The sequence below is a fragment of the Eumetopias jubatus genome, unplaced genomic scaffold, assembly GCF_037043125.1.
Source record: "Eumetopias jubatus isolate StellerSeaLion01/CBP00866 unplaced genomic scaffold, mEumJub1_p1.0 scaffold_15, whole genome shotgun sequence".
NCBI lineage: Eukaryota > Metazoa > Chordata > Mammalia > Carnivora > Otariidae > Eumetopias > Eumetopias jubatus.
Window position 1 is genome coordinate 43,611,395 of NW_028274821.1, and position 17,436 is coordinate 43,628,830.

Consider the following 17,436-nt stretch of genomic DNA (forward strand, 5'->3'; position numbering starts at 1 on the left):
GAAGATGAGTGCCCAAGACCTGCGAGAGCTCTGAGCCCTCTTGGGTTGCAGGACCGATTCCCCTCTGAGGAAGTATCTTTGCAGCACACAGCACAAGTCGCTGAGTATCAGAGACGTGACTGTGAGACCCTGGGAAAGTTACTTCAGCTCCCCTGAGTCTCAGTTTCCTCTTTTGAACATGATGACATCATTCAGGATCATGGGTTGTTGAAGTATAAGTGAGCCAGAACAGATCAAGGACTGAGTGTTGTTAGTGACACATGGGCATTCAAGAGGTATGTGACGCTTCCCCCTACTCTCACCTCCCCACATGCTCCCACCCCAAATAGAGCCTTCTGATTGGCAAGAAGTAGAGGAGGCACATTAATCTATTTCTCAAACACGGTGCCAAGCTTAAAAATACATCTCTAATTCTGGAAATGGCTAGATAACTTTATTTTGCGGTGTGTGTGTGTGTGTGTGTGTGTGTGTGTGTGTGTGTGTGTGTATTAATCCGTGTGTGTAAGTATGCATAAGTCTGGGTCCTGCCTAATGATCTGAAGGGTGCCTTTGTGACTTCAAACATTTGACTCAGATTGGAAAATCTCAGGCTGAAAAAAGTAGAATAACAGCATAGTATTTGAAGCTAGAAGTCTCAGCAGCTTGTTTGCAGGGTTTTTTTTTTTTTTTTTTGAATGGGTAGCTTTAATTTTCAGCAAAAAGTTCTGGGTAGGTTTTATCTAGTTAAAGAGAGAATTGCATATTGGGCACTATTAATGGATGAAATTCTGCCAGCTACCCTTTTATAGATCTGTGTGAAACATGGCTTCGTATAGGTTGCCAGCTAAGAATTGATCTCAGATCCAGTTCCATCAGAGAAGCTTTATTATTTTTAGAAGTAATGCTCACTCTAGCACAGCATACGGTGATATGTAATACCAGCTGTTTATAAAAATCCATGTTTTAATTAATTTCTAGAAAATTAAATTGCTTCTTTCCCCACGATGCCTTTTGTGTAAACTGTATGAAACTGAACCAGAGTTCAGGATGACGCCTTTGCAGAAGACATGGTGATGAATTGGGATGTTGACTTGAGACTATGAAGATCTCATGGTATTGGTCTGGCTCGCAGCCAGAAGACCTGGGGTCCAGCCCCAGTCCTCCTCGCGTGAAATGTGTCACGTGGACCTAGTCACAAGGCCATTCTGTGCAGTTATTAAATAAGGGGGCTATATGGTTTTTAAAATCCCATGATGTATTAATTTCCATAAATAATTATTTTAGCTTCACGATAGAAATGAAATGCAATGTTTGTAAGTCTTTCTAAATTGTGATAGTCTATCCTTTAGAACCATGCAGCTGGGTAGTTCTGAAGAACAGTTTGGGAAAAATGAGATTTAAAGAACCCAGATATTGATTTTTGGCACACTGGCACAACATCCTCATATCAAGTAGATTCCCTTGTTAAATATTCAAAGAGCATTTTTAGGTTGCCTTAAACCTGTTTTTTTTTTGTTGTTTGTTTGTTTTGTTTTGTTTTTACTTAAATCTGTTTCTTTCCCATTTATTTGGGTTTCACTTTTTGTGACTGTCCACTGGGAGGCCCACCTCCAGCGAGTATTTGTGACGAGGTTTCTCAGTTCAGTGAAGTCCTATAGTCCTATTCATTGACACCGATTGGGGCTTTGAGATGCTTCCTCAAGTATTTCTGTATATTCTGACTTCTCTTCAACCAGTGTCTAAAGTCTGGTTCCTAGACTGCCTGCAGTAGAATCACCTGGAGGCGCTTGATGAAAGTGTGAATTTCTGGTTCACATCCCTTTCTTACGGGAGTCAAGTCTCTTGGGGTAAGACATAAAAATGTTCATTTTCAGCAAGCTTCCCAAGTGACTCTCAAATCTAAATCTGCCTCAGATTCACTGTCTTTGGGAATTGGGGCTGTACCTCTAGTCATGTCCTCAGGGTCTAACATATAACTAGAGTTCAATGAATATTTTTGAGCAAATGAATCAGTACATGAATGGGTGAGTATGTAGTAGTTAATTAGAAAGCTATAAAACAGGGTGCCTGGGTGGCTCAGTTGGTTAAGTGACTGCCTTCAGCTCAGGTCATGATCCTGGAGTCCTGGGATCAAGTCCCGCATCGGGCTCCCTGCTCAGCGGGGAGTCTGCTTCTCTCCCCTCTCATGTACTCTCTCTCTCTCTCATTCTCTCTCTCAAATAAATAAATAAAATCTTTAGAAAAAAAAGAAAGCTATAAAACAGTGTTACCAGCCCATTTATAATGGAAGGCTCTGAAATATTTATTAGATGAATGAATGGTGTGATCACAAGGGGATGGAAATATTTTTTCATTAATTTCTAACATACTACCTTTCATTCCATAACGGTCTTCCAAAAAAATGTATCTGTGCTAGAATATTATTGTGTACACATTGGATATTACTAGATGCTGCTCTGGTTGTGCACAGGTGTCTTTGACCACTCTCTTGGTGAGAAGCTTGCAGGAGAGTACATGTGCCGGTTTGCAGTGTTAGGAGAGCCATCAAGTGGACTGACTGGGAGGGATAGAATGTGGTGGGTGGATGAAAAGCAAAAGGCTCATGCTCTGGCTCCTTGCTTTTTTTGTTGTTTTAAGAGCTTGCTGGTGGTTACATAGCATCACTAGAACTGGAGAGTAAGCAGGCCAAAGATGCACCAATAAAAGAAATGACTGCTAATTAGCAGTTAATCTGGAAATCAGAAATCTCCTTTGTTAGCTGTATAAGATGATGTAGCCTGAGGAGCATCCTAATCCTGTTTGGGAGCTGGGAGATGGAGCTTGGTTTTGAGGCCCAGTGTCTGCCTGCCCTTTATGATCATGACAGGGCTGGACCAAAGATGAGTTCCTCCCTCATGGCCCCCTTTTTCCATAATGACTGTAAGAGGGTTAAGACCCTCTAATTGTTTAAGAACTTGAGTATTTAGCATGTAAATCTAATCAGAACGATGGAAAAGAGAGGTATGTAGCAATTGATTTAATTTGTGACCATTGATAGCATTAAAAAGCTATTAAGGAGCCTACACACGCTATAATTGCTTGATAGTCTAGTTTTAATTTGAATTATGGCATAGAGATAATGATTCTATAGAGGAGCGGATGAGAGGAAGAATTGAACTGATCTTTAGCCTTATTCTTGGAAACTGTTCTGTTAATAAAATAATCCTAAAAAGGTAAAATGTACAAACTTAATAGCTAATGATGTACACATAGCAGACTCTTTACACATTTCTTCTAAGTAATTCTGTTTTGGCAGTACATTTTGTTTTTACAAAATAAAACAAAAAATTTAGTAATTAATTTTTCAGAGAGCAAGATGTCCACCTTTATCCCTTCATAATTGATGTTCCTAACATAAATTATTTTTCTAGTCTTCTGGGTCTCAGTTTTCTCATGTTTAAAATGAGACTTTTGTATCACAAATTAATACTTTAGACCTCTAATATTTTAGACCTCTTTCAACTCTCACATTTAGATTCTGGATAGGAGATTGTTTTCAAAATGGATAATCAATTAAATTAAGCTAATGATTTACTTTCAATATTTTAGAACTTTTTACCTTTGTAATCTCTTCTCAATATCTTTTTTTAAAAAAAAAGATTTTATTTAATTGTTAGCATGAGCTGGGGTGGGGGGGGTGGCAGAGGGAGAAGGAGAAGCAGACTCCTTGGTGAATAGGGAGACGTGGGGATTGATCCCAGGACCCTGAGATCATGACCTGAGCCAAAGGCAGACAGTTACTGACTGAGCCACCCAGGTGCCCCCTCAATATCTTTTCTTAAAAAAAATTTTTTACTGCCTCCATCCCCTCATCCTCTTTCCTAGATTTGTTCAAAATGTATTCTGTAGTTTGACTAAATTACTGTAGGAAGGCTCTGAATGTCAGATTGAACTTAGATTTTAGGTAGACTGGCAAAGGCAGTCTTAAGAGGGAAGTACATAGCAATACAAGCCTTTCTCAAGAAACTAGAAAAGTGTCCAATACACAAGCTAACCTTACACCTAAAGGAGCTGGACAAAGACATATTTCATAAAGGGTTAGTATCCAAGATCTATAAAGAACTTATCAAACTCAACACCCGAAAAACAAAGAATCCAGTCAAGAAATGGGCAGAAGACATGAACAGACATTCCTCCAGAGAAGACATCCAAATGGGCAACTGACACGTGAAAAAATGCTCAGTATCACTCAGGGAAATACAAATCAAAACTACAATGAGATACCACCTCACACCCGTCAGAATAGCTAAAATTAATAAGTCAGGAAACAACAAATGTTGGCAAGGATACGGACAAAGGGGAGCCCTCCTGCACCGTTGGTGGGAATGCAAGCTGGTGCAGCCACTCTGGAAAACAGTATGGAAGTTCCTCAAGAAGTTAAAAATACAGTTACCCTATGACCAGAAATTACACTACTGGGTATTTAACCCAGAGATACAAATGTAATGATCCTAAGGGGCACACAGACCCCAGTGTTTATAGCAGCAATGTCCACAATAGCCAAACTATGGAAAGAGCCGAGATGTCCATCGACAGATGAATGGATAAAGAAGATGTGGTACATATATACAATGGAATATTACTAAGCCATCAGAAAGGATGAATACTTAACATTTACATCGACATGGATGGAACTGGAGTTTATTATGTTGAGCAAAATAGGTCAAAGAAAGTTATATGGTTTCACTCATGTGGAATATAAGAAACAGCACAGAGATCATAGGGTAAGGGAGGGAAAATGGGATGTGAAGTCATTAGAGAGGGAGACAAACCATGAAAGACTCTTAACTATAGGAAACAAACTGAGGGTTGCTGGAGGGGAGGTAGGTGGGGGGATGGGGTAATTGGGTGATGGGCATTAAGGTGGGCATGTGATGTGATGAGCAGTGGGTGTTATATGCAACTGATGAATTACTGAACTCTACCTCTGAAACTAATGATGGCTAATTGAATTAAAAAAAAAAAGATGTATGGTGACTAACATAAAATAACAAAAAAATAATAGACTGAGCTTAAAAAAAAGATTTTAGGTAAACTGTTTCTATTCCAAGGTTGGGTTGCAGTTTTATCAGTTCCGTGAAAACTGCTGGTGGTGGATTTCTGTGCTGTTCCATCCCCTGTATTCTGTTGACCGGTTCCCTCTTAGGATTCAGGGCAGTGATGATGACTAGTAAGAGGCCCTACGTATATGGAAGAGTGAAGAGAACCAAGAATCTGTGCATACAAGGCCCCTGGGAACCTTGGCCATAGTGTATTCCTGGTTTCGCCATGTATGGCTTGTGTGACACTAGGGAGGCCATTGAATGTGTGTCTTGGCCTTTGCTTATCAGTAAAATGAGATATGGGTATAGTAGATAAGCATTAAAATAGATGACCTGATACTGACTCAGTGCTTCTAAAGGTGACTAATGTGTCTTCTGAGTTGTCAAAGAAATTATACTAGCTATAGTTTGAATATAACACTAATATTCTAATTTCACTAAATATTGGTAATCTAAATATGGACTAGAAGAGGTGGTTCCACACTGGGCGTGTAAGATGGTATGTGGAGATGTAGGAAAAAATACTAGAAATTAGTATTTCTATATATTTCTGAAACTTAAGAAACTTATAAACTTTATATTTTGAACTCATGTAGTAGGATGCTTTCAGTTTATTAATAAAAATATGAGAGGCTTGCATGCTGAAATTTCTTACTGATTAGGGTTTATATTCAGAGTCAGAAGACCAGTGGAATTGATTGTATTACTTTTTTGCCCAAAAGACTATTTCATTAGTACATTCCAGTGTCTGATTATTAAGCAACAGGATCTTCTCTACCTTTCCTTGTGAAAGATTATGATACAGGATAATTGTTTGAATGTGTCCTATTCAACAAACCTTTATTGGTTAACATGTATCTTGGGGTGTGCTGAGAGGGGAGTAGGTTTTAAGGATGGCATCTTTGACTCCACAGCATATGGTTAAAATATAAATAACAGCTTTTGTGTTCTAACACCCTCTCTTGTTCAGTTCTTTGTGTTCACATTATCTTGTGATGTGTTTGGTGAATCTTGGCCATTCCAATTGTTCCTGCTTCTGTCTCTCTTAGTAGCCTTTTCTGGGGTTTTTTTTGTATTGTAAACCCACCAAACAAGACTTCTGACAGCTCTGTAGATGAAAATATACGGGCTTAATTTGATATCCTAAAGAAAATAAAGCCCTGCCATACTGGATGTTCACATAAACTGGGCTGGGTTACACCACTGCTACGTCAGTGCTTTGGAGGCTTTAGGGTTAAGTGTTTTGAATACCACCTTAAGCATAGAACTTGGGTTCTGTGGGACCTTAAAACATTCTTTATTCTAACGCACTTTTCACTGACCTCTGCAAACATGTTACAGGTTTCAACATTTTTTTTAAAAAAGATTTTATTTATTTGACAGAGACACAGTGAGAGAGGGAACACAAGCAGGAGGAGTGGGAGAGGGAGAAGCATGCTTCCCGCCGAGCAGAGAGCCCAATGCAGGGCTCGATCCCAGGACCCTGGGAACATGACCTGAGCTGAAGGCAGACGCTTAACCAACTGAGCCACCCAGGCACCCCAGTTTTCAACATTTTTTTCTGAAAATGAGCTTTTTAATTTCCCAATATATACCTGGAGGAGACTTACTCTGAAAGACAGAGAGGTTGGCTTGTTGATGGTTTCGGAGCTGCTCCTATTGACATGTTCGTGTTTACAATTTGAAATTGACCACAAAATTGTCAATATGTTGTTTTAGTTTTGAAATGTATCTGATAATTCCTTTCTGGGCATAATTAAAATACTATTTTCTTGGCCAGGGCATTTTCTTTTTAGGTTGTTTTAGAAAAGATTTTTGTAGAGCTTAAGGACTTTCTTCTCTCCCTACAACATTATTTCCTCTATCTGTTTATAGGAAAAAGGATCAATAAAAGTGTTAATATAACACAAATTAGTGAATGTCATTTTCTCTAATGCTGGCCTAAAATTGTCTTTGCTTTAGGAAAGAGCTTTAAAATTGATCAAAACTTCATTAGCAGCATGGAAACATTAAAAAATGGACAGATGTTCTATGTCATACAAACTGCCTTATCTGTCTGGAATTCCCAACATTTTATCCCACACTGAAACTCCTTCCATCTTTGCAAACAGTATTCCATCTTCCTTTCAGCTAGACTATTTGTGTAAGAAAATGTTATGGTGCACAACAGTGTGGTGTAGCCCAGATACATCATTCCATTTTCCATTTTTCCATGTTGACCTTAACTCTGAAAAATGACCTTCTTCACTACTGGATTCATGCCACGGTACAACTTCCAGCAGTTTAGCTGTTCTTACAGTGTTAAAGGAAATGCAGTATTTTCTTTTGGTCCAGGAAGATTATTTTCCCACTGTGCAAGATTACAACACATAGAGTGTGTAACCCTTACATCAAGTCAAATATTTACTCTATACTGGAAAACAGTTCCAAGTAGACATTTAAGTCAAATATTGTTTCTCTTATGTCCATTGAACTGGCCCTAGTTACCTTATGTTTGGCATAGTCTCTAAAGCCAGAACTAAAATTAAAGCCTATTGTGTCTATTGTTGAAACAGTTGCCTGCACTGCATTTCCTCGATTTTCTTTGTGGATTTAAATTCATGCGATCTACTCTAGAGTGTTGGAGAGTAGAGCAAAAAGGCTGTCTTTAGTCACTTCATACATATGAATGTGTTGTGTTGTTATTGCTCAGTTTCTTCTCCTGTTTTGCTTTTGAGAGAAAGCCTGCTCTAATTTGCTGATTGCCTAGAAAGAAAAAGAATTCAAAGGATGGACAGTTAAGACCATATCACAGCTCTGACACAGATTTTATTAATGAAGATTACTTCTTGAGTAAGCATTGCTAGTAAATGGAGAATGGTTGGGATATGGCCATCAGATTCAGGCCCAAACAGATCATTCTCAAATTCCTAGTCTTGCATTAAGAGTTGCTTTGCAGCCCTGGGAGCCCCCTCCCAGCTCCCATAACCTCTGCTCATAGCTCCTGTGTAGTGCTGGTTGCATTGTTTATTATCTGTGGATATGTCTGTTTTCTTCACTCAGTTGTGAACTTCTCAAGTTCTCTTAACAAGAGAATGAATTCGTGTAGAAGACAGCATTCCACACTGGCCTTCCCAAGGATAGAGAAATACTGGAAACAGTGGACTCTTTGGATAGAGAAGTATGCGTTGAGTCCTGTCTTAATCGTTTACAAACTGTGCACCTTTAGATAAGTGTCTTGTCTTTTTTGAGCCTCAGCTTCCTGATCAACTAAGCTGGAAAAATAACCTCAGAAATCATTGTTAATGTCTTCAGGACCACCTCAGTGGTTGTTTTGAGGGAGCTAAAGGATGTCATGAAGTGCCTTGTGCAGGGGTCCAAATGGTGATCCTCTTACTCGTGTCATACTCAACTTCCATTCCTCCCTAAAGCTCTCCTTTTAATCTTTTTTTTTTTAAAGATTTTATTTATTTATTTGACAGAGAGAGAGACACAGTGAGAGAGGGAACACAAGCAGGGGGAGTGGGAGAGGGAGAGGCAGGCTTCCCGCGGAGCAGGGAGCCCGATGCGGGGCTCGATCCCAGGACCCTGGGATCATGACCTGAGCCGAAGGCAGACGCTTAACGACTGAGCCACCCAGGTGCCCCTCTCCTTTTAATCTTAAAACACTGATTTCATAAGACTGATGTTTTTCAAGATGTCCCAGAGAAACTCTTTTTACTTTCTCAATTCCCTGCACATCTTTTAAGTCAGGATCAAAAAAGTCATTATGTTCTTGGAAGTTCACTTATTTGTTCATCCACTATACAAATATTTTATTGAATATTGCTGCATTTTAGAGCTACAGATATGAAAATGAGCAAAACAGATCAGTTCCCTGTTCTAAAGGAGCCTCTTAGTTAATCGTAAAGATAGACAAAGAGTCAGCAAGTAAATGAAGGCAGTTGGTTGTAAAAAATGCCATGCAGAAAACCAAATGATGAGGTGGGGAATAGTTGGAGTGATGGAAAACTATTTTGAACAAGGTGGTGAGAATGGCCCTTTGAGAAGGTGACATGAGCTGGTTCAGTCACCACGTTCCTCATTTTTTGTGGCTCTGGGAGACCTGCAGAACAAGGTGCTTTGTGGTCACCTGGCTCTTTGAACCAACCTCAGCAGGTAGATGGGCCTCCCTTCAGCCAGGCTTCCACCCTCTCTCCACTGAAGTGATCCTGCGAACCACCCCACCCCATCAGCCAATATGTTCACCTCTCCAGACTGTACAGTACGGCTTCCTTAATTTCCTTGGCTCTCAGATTTCATGGATGTCAGAATCCCTGGGGATTTCTCAGAACTGCATTGCTGGGCTCCACCTCCAGAGTATCTGATTCACGTAGGCCTGAGAATTTTCATTTCTAGCAAGTGTTGGTTTGCAAGAGATTCCTGGGTATAGTCTGAAACCGGCCCCTGTATGTAGAAAGAAGGGAGAGACTGAAGAAAGAGTAGGCCACTCCAGAGTAGTAGGTGGCAGGTTTAACAAGCAAGGGAACTTGCATGTGAGACTTGTCTTGGGCAGCCACAGGATGAGTAGTTCTCTGTACCTGCCCCCCCAAATCCTGAAAGTTTATGTAGAGGTCTTAACTGGGTTCAGTCATGTATACCATCCAGATGGTCTCCATACCACATCACTGTCTCAAGGCTTCATCCTTGGAGCAGCTTCCAGGAGTACAGGGAAAGCAAATTGAATGCAAATTCCAAGGACAGGGGAGGAGGTGAGGAGCCTCCGATTGTTGGGATCCAGCTCATGGGTCTACCAGACTAATAGCTTTTTGCCCTAAGATGAGTAAGTTTCATGTATTGTGTCTATTTGATCTATTTATAAAATAAATACATACAGGCAGAGCTTACGTAGTGCCTATCAAATGCTGGGCACTGTGCAACGTGTTCAGCACATTTTATGTTGTTAATATTTATAATGATCCTTTGGGGTAAGTATTATCCTTTTTCCCTATGCTACAGATGAGGAAATGAAGGCATAGACAAGTTAGGTGGCTTCCAGGTCACTTAGCCAGGAAATAATGGAGCTGGTGTTATGAGTCTGGCTCCACAGAGCCAGATAACCACTAGGTGAAAACAGAGGTGGTGGGTGGTGTCTACCCCCTCGGGTGTTATGTGACGTTATATGATATAAGCCGTAGGGTGGGCTGACTTGCGTGTGTGTGTTGAAAGTCTGTTTCCCTTATCCTTATTCCTTACGTAAAAATGAAGGCTAATTGACCAGTTATTGAGTCGTGCGGTGTGTTAAAACACTGACAAGAAAGTGACTTTTCTTTTTTCTTTTTTTTTAATAAAGATTTTATCTATCTATTTGACAGAGAGGGACACCAGCGAGAGAGGGAACACAAGCAGGGGGAGTGGGAGAGGGAGAAACAGGCTTCCCACAGAGCAGGGAGCCCGATGCGGGGCTCAATCCCAGGACCCCGGGATCATGACCTGAGCTGAAGCAGACGCTTAACAACCGAGCCACCCAGGCACCCCAAGAAAGTGACTTTTCAATAGGAGTGGCTGCTAGCCCAGGGTAGTTATGGAACGGTGGCCCTAGAAAGGTGAGTTGAATAAAGGTGTGAATTCTGAATGATGGGAATTAAAATGAACCCATTGGCATTTTTTCTTGTGTTACTGGATTAGATTTCAAATCTGAGATTTCCTGCACCAGACACAAAAACCGTGAACTACAAAAGAAAAAAAAGTGGTGAAATGGACTTTGCCAAAATTCATAACTTTTGTATCTTTCAAAGAACATCTAGGGAAGCAAGCCATGGACTTGGAGAAAATATCTGTAAAACATAAATCTGATAAAGGGCTTATGTTCAGAACATATAGAAAACTTTTTGTATTATAATAATAAAAACAACACAGTAATAAGATAGGCCCCCTAATTAAACTTCGGGCAGAAGATTTGGAGAGGCATGGCATAAAAGAAGATACACAGATAATCGGTGAACACATGAAAAGATGTACATCATCACTAGCTGTCAGAGAAATGCATATTAAACCCACAGTGAGATAGCACTGCATACCCACTAGAATGGCCAAAGTGAAAAAGACTAACAATACTGAGTGTTGGTGAGGATTTGGAGCAGTGAGAACCCTTACATGTTGCTTTGGGAAGACAAATTGGAAAACAGTAGGGCACTGTCAATATTATTATGTTAGACATACATCTGCCATATAACTCAGCAGTCTAACTCCTTGGTGTTTGTCAAAGAGAAATGAAAACATGTCCATACAGACTTTCCTGGGAATGTGCATGGTAGCATTATTCATACTAGTACCTGGACACAAGCTAAATGTTGTGCGTCTGTATTATGGAATGCTACTCAAAAATAAAAAGGAACAAAATATTATATGCAGATACATGCCAGATTTTAATGACTCTTAAAAATTATACTAAGTGAAAGAGATCAAAGTCAAAAGAATAAATATGGTCTGATTCCTTCTATATGAAATTCTGAAGTTGGCAAAAGTAGCGATAGGAAGCAGACCCATGGTTGCATGTGCCTGAAGTTGGGGAGGTTGTATCGACTGCAAACAAGTACAGAGAAACCTTTCAGGGTGGTGGTGTGGTTATAACTGGGATGTTCTGGAGCTTACAAGGTTGTGTACAATTACAAGATCTGTCACACTGTACAGTTAAAATTTTATTGTAATTTATTATTTTAGTTGTAATCAATTCAGGAAATTATAAATTGTACCTCAAGGAAGTGAAAACATTTAAAATATATGTAGCCTCCTCCAACTTCTCTTATTTGCTTCTACCTGTGAAGCATTCTGCCATGTTTTTTAATTAAGCGTGGTAATAAAGGATTATTCTTCTAGCATTTCATATTATTCTTTTACTAGTCATTATGTGAGTAGAGAACTTGCAAAGAGGTTACTTTTTTCTTATTTATTTAAAAAAGCATATTAATCCATTTTGCTGGCCCTTTATTATTTTTTTTTCAAGAGCATTATTTCCATTCATTATTAAAAAGGACCAGTTTAAGGGGAAGGGGGAACAACCACAAAAGGACAGGTTTATGGTACACATTTTCTGTTTGAAACTATAGCTTGTACTTCACAATATTAAAGAACACTAACAACATTTGTATTTATTTAAAAGTGCCCCTCTCAGCTGGTTTTCTCATTTGTGAAACAGGCCAAGCAGTGCCCGCCTTGCAGGGCTGCTAGGCACATGGACGGAGACCATCCATCAGACTTAGCGGTCCCGTGCACGGACATGGCTCTCCTCGGGGCCGCTGGATCTCCTGTGTTTCCCCACAACCTTTCTTAACAGTTTTCCCAGAGCCGAGGCCTGAGAAGGTTTTGAAAGGTTTAACTTGAAATGTTTATTTACTGTGACTACTTTATTTAGTCATTTACTGTGTCCTTGAAATGACCAAATTATACAAAGATTCAGATCAGTTTTAACTGAGGTCTCGTAGAATTGTTTTTTCTTTCAACATGTTGCCTAATGTAGCATAATAGTCAATAGCATTATGGATTTCAACTTTTTTGCTTAAATTCCAGGGAAGAATGTAAATGTAGAAAAGCTTGCCTTTAGAGATTGCCCAAATTTATGCATACATTTTAAGTGAAATAGTGGAATTGAATTTAGATATAGAATTATATGATCCTTTTTATGATAAAATGAAAATTTCTGTTTGGTTTTTACATGTATGAGTTCATTTTTTTAAAATTGTTGAGCTTTTATAAAGGAGTCTTTTTAGGGTTCTTTTATCAGTTTTCTAATATTATAGTCTCTGTGCTGTGCTGAATATTACAATTTCACCTCCTAACAGCCAGTGGTGTTTGTAATCAAAGAGCTTTTCCAGTCCCTCTGAGATTAAGCTCAGTCACCATCACCCCACTGCTCCTGGAGTGCATGCTGCTTATGGTAGCAGGTGAGAGGAGAGATGTGTCAGTGCGATCAGTCCATAAATGCTTCAAATTCAGATTCCTGTTTTATTATGATCTGAAGTTAACAGGGCACAAGCTGCTTTTCTAAATTGACCTGTGAAATAAATTTGTTTTGAGAAAAGATGGAATGCTTTTTAATCACTAATCATGAACGTATTTTTGTTTGTTTCTCCAGTGTGCAAAAACACTATGTAAGATACTGTGGGGAAAGACTAAAATGAATAATAGCTAACACTCAGCAAGTTCTCATTGTGTGCCAGATGCAATGCTAAATGCTTTATGTGGGTGATTTCATTTAGTGTTTACAACAGCTCTTTGAAAGAGCTCTTGTTAGTTACACACACACAGACACACACACACTTTATCATTTGAGGAAAACGCTGCAAATGGTGGAACCAGGATTCAAATTCAGACCACAGAGCTGGTGTTCTTGACTCTCACCACCTTCCTCATCTGTAGGATGGGGATAAAAAACTAGCATGTTGTGAGAATTCAGTAAGTCCTAAAAACCCATGGTATCATGTATAAGGACTTATTGGTAGCAGCTGTTAACAGCTACCATTGGGATGGGATTGTAAAGATTAAATAGGTAATATATATAAAGCACTTAGGACTCATTGTGTCATGTAGGCACTCAGAGAGGCATCCTTTAAATTGGACCTTGAAAATTAACAAGATTTTTATATATGGAGATCGGTCCCTGGGGGAAGGAACATGATCAAGATTAGGGGAATGCATGTACAAAGGTATTGAAGTGGGATTGAGGACTATCAAGTATTCAGTTTAGTTACATTAAGGTACCGAGGAAGAATAGGAAGCTGGATAGCAAAGTTAATTTGGGGCCAAATCATTAAAGATGAGTGACAGGCAAAGAAGTTTGCCTTTATCCTTCTTTAGGAAGGGCAGTATGCCTATTTAACTTGCTCATGAATACACAATATTTATTTTTTAGCATTGGCAAATTATTTAGACACTTGAGAAGGAGAATTCCCTTGGACTATTTTCTTGGTGTTATTTAATACATTCATTTTCCAAAATGTGCTAAGATAGTGTCAAAACTGCTCTGAAAATGAACTGTTGGCTTCTTTCAAGTAGCTTCTTAGGGTTCTAAATTATTGTGTTGATGGATCTCAGATATGGTCTCAAGTCTGTCTTTTGCTGTATCCATTATGTTCAAAAGAGCTTCCTGTGATAGTTTGGTTTCATTCAGGTTAAAGTCATGATAACTCCTAGAAAGAGGTGACAGTCTAGGTTGCAAATGAAGACCCAGCTGCAAAGTATTGTGAACTGTTCATCACATCATCAGTCAACCCTTTTTCAGTTATTACAATGAAATCTAGATACAAAAAGCATGACTTCATCAAAGATTTTATTTTACTCTGGTATAATTGTCTTTCCTGTGTTGTATGAAAGTGCGTGTTTAAAAAATAGATCCGTCAGTGTGGGCTTTTATGCTTTATTCTCTTAACTCAAACATTCATTATAGTGTTCTGTAGTATACATTTTTAAAGGCAAAATTACAACCATATTTTGAATTTAACAACTCACTTTACCTCACAAATATTGCATTTCTGATCTGGTCAAAAGGTCTCTGTTTTCAGTATGATTTAAATGAAATAATAATTACTAGTTGTATGATAAAACTAAATCTGTAAGTCACCAAATGTGTGATATTTTTTATTTTTCCAAATGTGTGATTTTTAAAAAGGCACTGGGAAATGCCATAAAACTTTTTTCGACTTCACATGAAAAGTAAATTAGTTTTCTGTGTGCCTGTTGAACTTACATAAGTGAGTTTAGCTCATTAGACTTAGCTCAAATGAGGTAACACAAAGTTTCTTTTAATAAAACTGTATATAAGGCATCATTTCAGGCATAAGGAAAATAATGAATGTTTTCAGTTATTTTGAAAAAAATGTATATTACTGTTTTTCCTAGGAAAGTTGAGGTACTTTTTTGCTATGCTGGAATTCTGAGCAGAAAAACATTTCAAACCAATTTGTTACACATCTCTTGTAAGAGAGAGAAATGAGGAAGAGGAATCACAGTTCATGGTTTTACAAGTTTGTACCAAAGTTGTATTTAATATATCCAGTGTTCCACCCAGAAAAAATGTAGAATGACTCATACTTTAAGTTAATCTAGAAGAAAAGCCTTCATATCCACTAGTTTTTGTTTAGTGTCCCACACATTTCTAATATATTGATAACAGCATCTTCCTTGGAGAGAGTAAAGTTGACTTTCTAACAGCTCTGTCTAGAACTTTAACTAAAAACAAGTTGGGATGATGTTATTTGCACTCAGACTTTCAATATCAGTTACGGAATAAAATATTGCACATGTGTATTGCTATAAAATAAGTAACATGTGATTACTGCCAGGATTTTTACTTAAACTAGAAATAAATGACATCCTTTTATAACAATTTGAAGGACACAAAAGAACATGAAATCTGGCCTGCTATTTGAGGTGATATCTACTTGATCTTTTCATGGTCAACTAACTGAGATATATTTTTGTAAAATCCTAGGTAAATGTTAATATAAAGGATAAAGCAGGCCTTAATACACCTGGTCCTATTTGGAATATATTAATGCATGAGATTGCTCATGATAATTCTTTATTTTAAAGCCTTTAGAGCCTTTCCTCTATTCCTCCCCTTTAGTGTTCGGGTCACCCTGATGTCCTAATTATAGAACCATAAGAAATCCCCCAGATCTGAATTCTGACACCCTATCACTGACCCCAGACCTTTTCTCTGAGTCTCCTCTTTCCTCTATATTGGTGTGTGTGTGTATGTGTGTGTGTGTCTGTATGTGTGTGAGAGAGAGACAGAGAGAGAGACAGAACATGTATACTGTTTCTTGACTTTGCTTCTTGATTTTTTTCCCATAATTTTTTACTGTTCTTACTTTATATATACATAACTAATTTTAATGGCTTTTGCTTTATTTTCTTCCCCCCAAATTTCTTAGCTATTAATTATTCTTTCATATATATTTTTTGAATTAGTTGCAAGCTCCCTCAAATTCCTGATAGGATTTTATAAGAGGTGCACTGATGTTATAAATTAATTGTAGAGAAACTTGACATCTTCAAATGTCAGCTCATCCCTTCCCATGAGCATCTTTTCTCTCCCATTTATTCAGACTTTTAAGTGTCCTGTAGGGTTTTAATGTTTTTTGAGAGTCTTGCACAACCTGTGTTAGGTTAATTGCTAGCTATATTGTCTTTGTTGCTGTTATAATTAGTACATTGTTTTCCTATTTTCAGATTGATGATTGCAGTACAGAGGAGTACTATTGATTTATGTATGTTGGTTTTATACCTGACAATTTTTTTATTATTATGTTATGTTAATCACCGTACATTACATCATTAGCTTTTGACGTAGTGTTCCGTGATTCATTGTTTGCCTATAACACCCAGTGCTCCACGCAGAACGTGCCCTCTTTAATACCCATCACCAGGCTAACCCATCCCCCCACCTCCCTTCCCTCTAGAACCCTCAGTTTGTTTTTCAGAGTCCATCGTCTTTCATGGTTCTTCTCCCCCTCCGACTTACTCCCCTTCATTCTTCCCCTCCTGCTATCTTCTTTTTTTTTTCTTAACATATATTGCATTATTTGTTTCAGAGGTACAGATCTGTGATTCAACAGTCTTGCACAATTCACAGTGCTCACCATAGCACATACCCTCCCCAATGTCTATCACCCAGCCACCCCATCCCTCCCACCCCCCATGACTCCAGCAGCCCTCAGTTTGTTTCCTGAGATTAAGAATTCCTCATATCAGTGAAGTCATATGATACATGTCTTTCTCTGATTGACTTATTTCACTCAGCATAACACCCTCCAGTTCCATCCACGTCGTTGCAGATTTATACCTGACAATTTTATAGAGCTCTGCCATTAGTTCTCCATTACCTTGTTATTCCCCTTTGTTTTATTTTTAGTGGTCTGTGGGTAATGTATTCTTTTGGCTTTTGTCTCTAAGGAAGTCTTTATTTCACAAGATAGTTTTTGCTGGGTAAAAAAATTTTAACTTGCTTTTTCCTTTCAACACTTTAATGTCACTTTCATATTTCCTGTATTTTCTCATCTTTAATATTGATATTAGTTATTTTAAATTCTTATTCTCTCTGTTCCCTCACTCAGTGGTTCAGTAGTTATTTTTCCTCTCTTATTCTGTCTTCACAGAAGGTTTTGCCTTTTCTTATGGTGTGAGGCAGCGATCTTTGCCTGCCATTTTTTTTTTTTTGCCTTCTCTCTCTATCAGTCTTACCTGAAAGAATTCTAAATTATTACGCTTTTAACACTACTTGGTTTACTAATCAGCTCTGTTTGTTTGTTTTCCAGTTCATTGATTTCTGCTCATATCTTCATTCCCTGTCTTCTCCTTTCTGGCTTTATTCTCTTGGTTTTGTCTTCCTTAATGAATTAAATTATTGGCTTCTTTA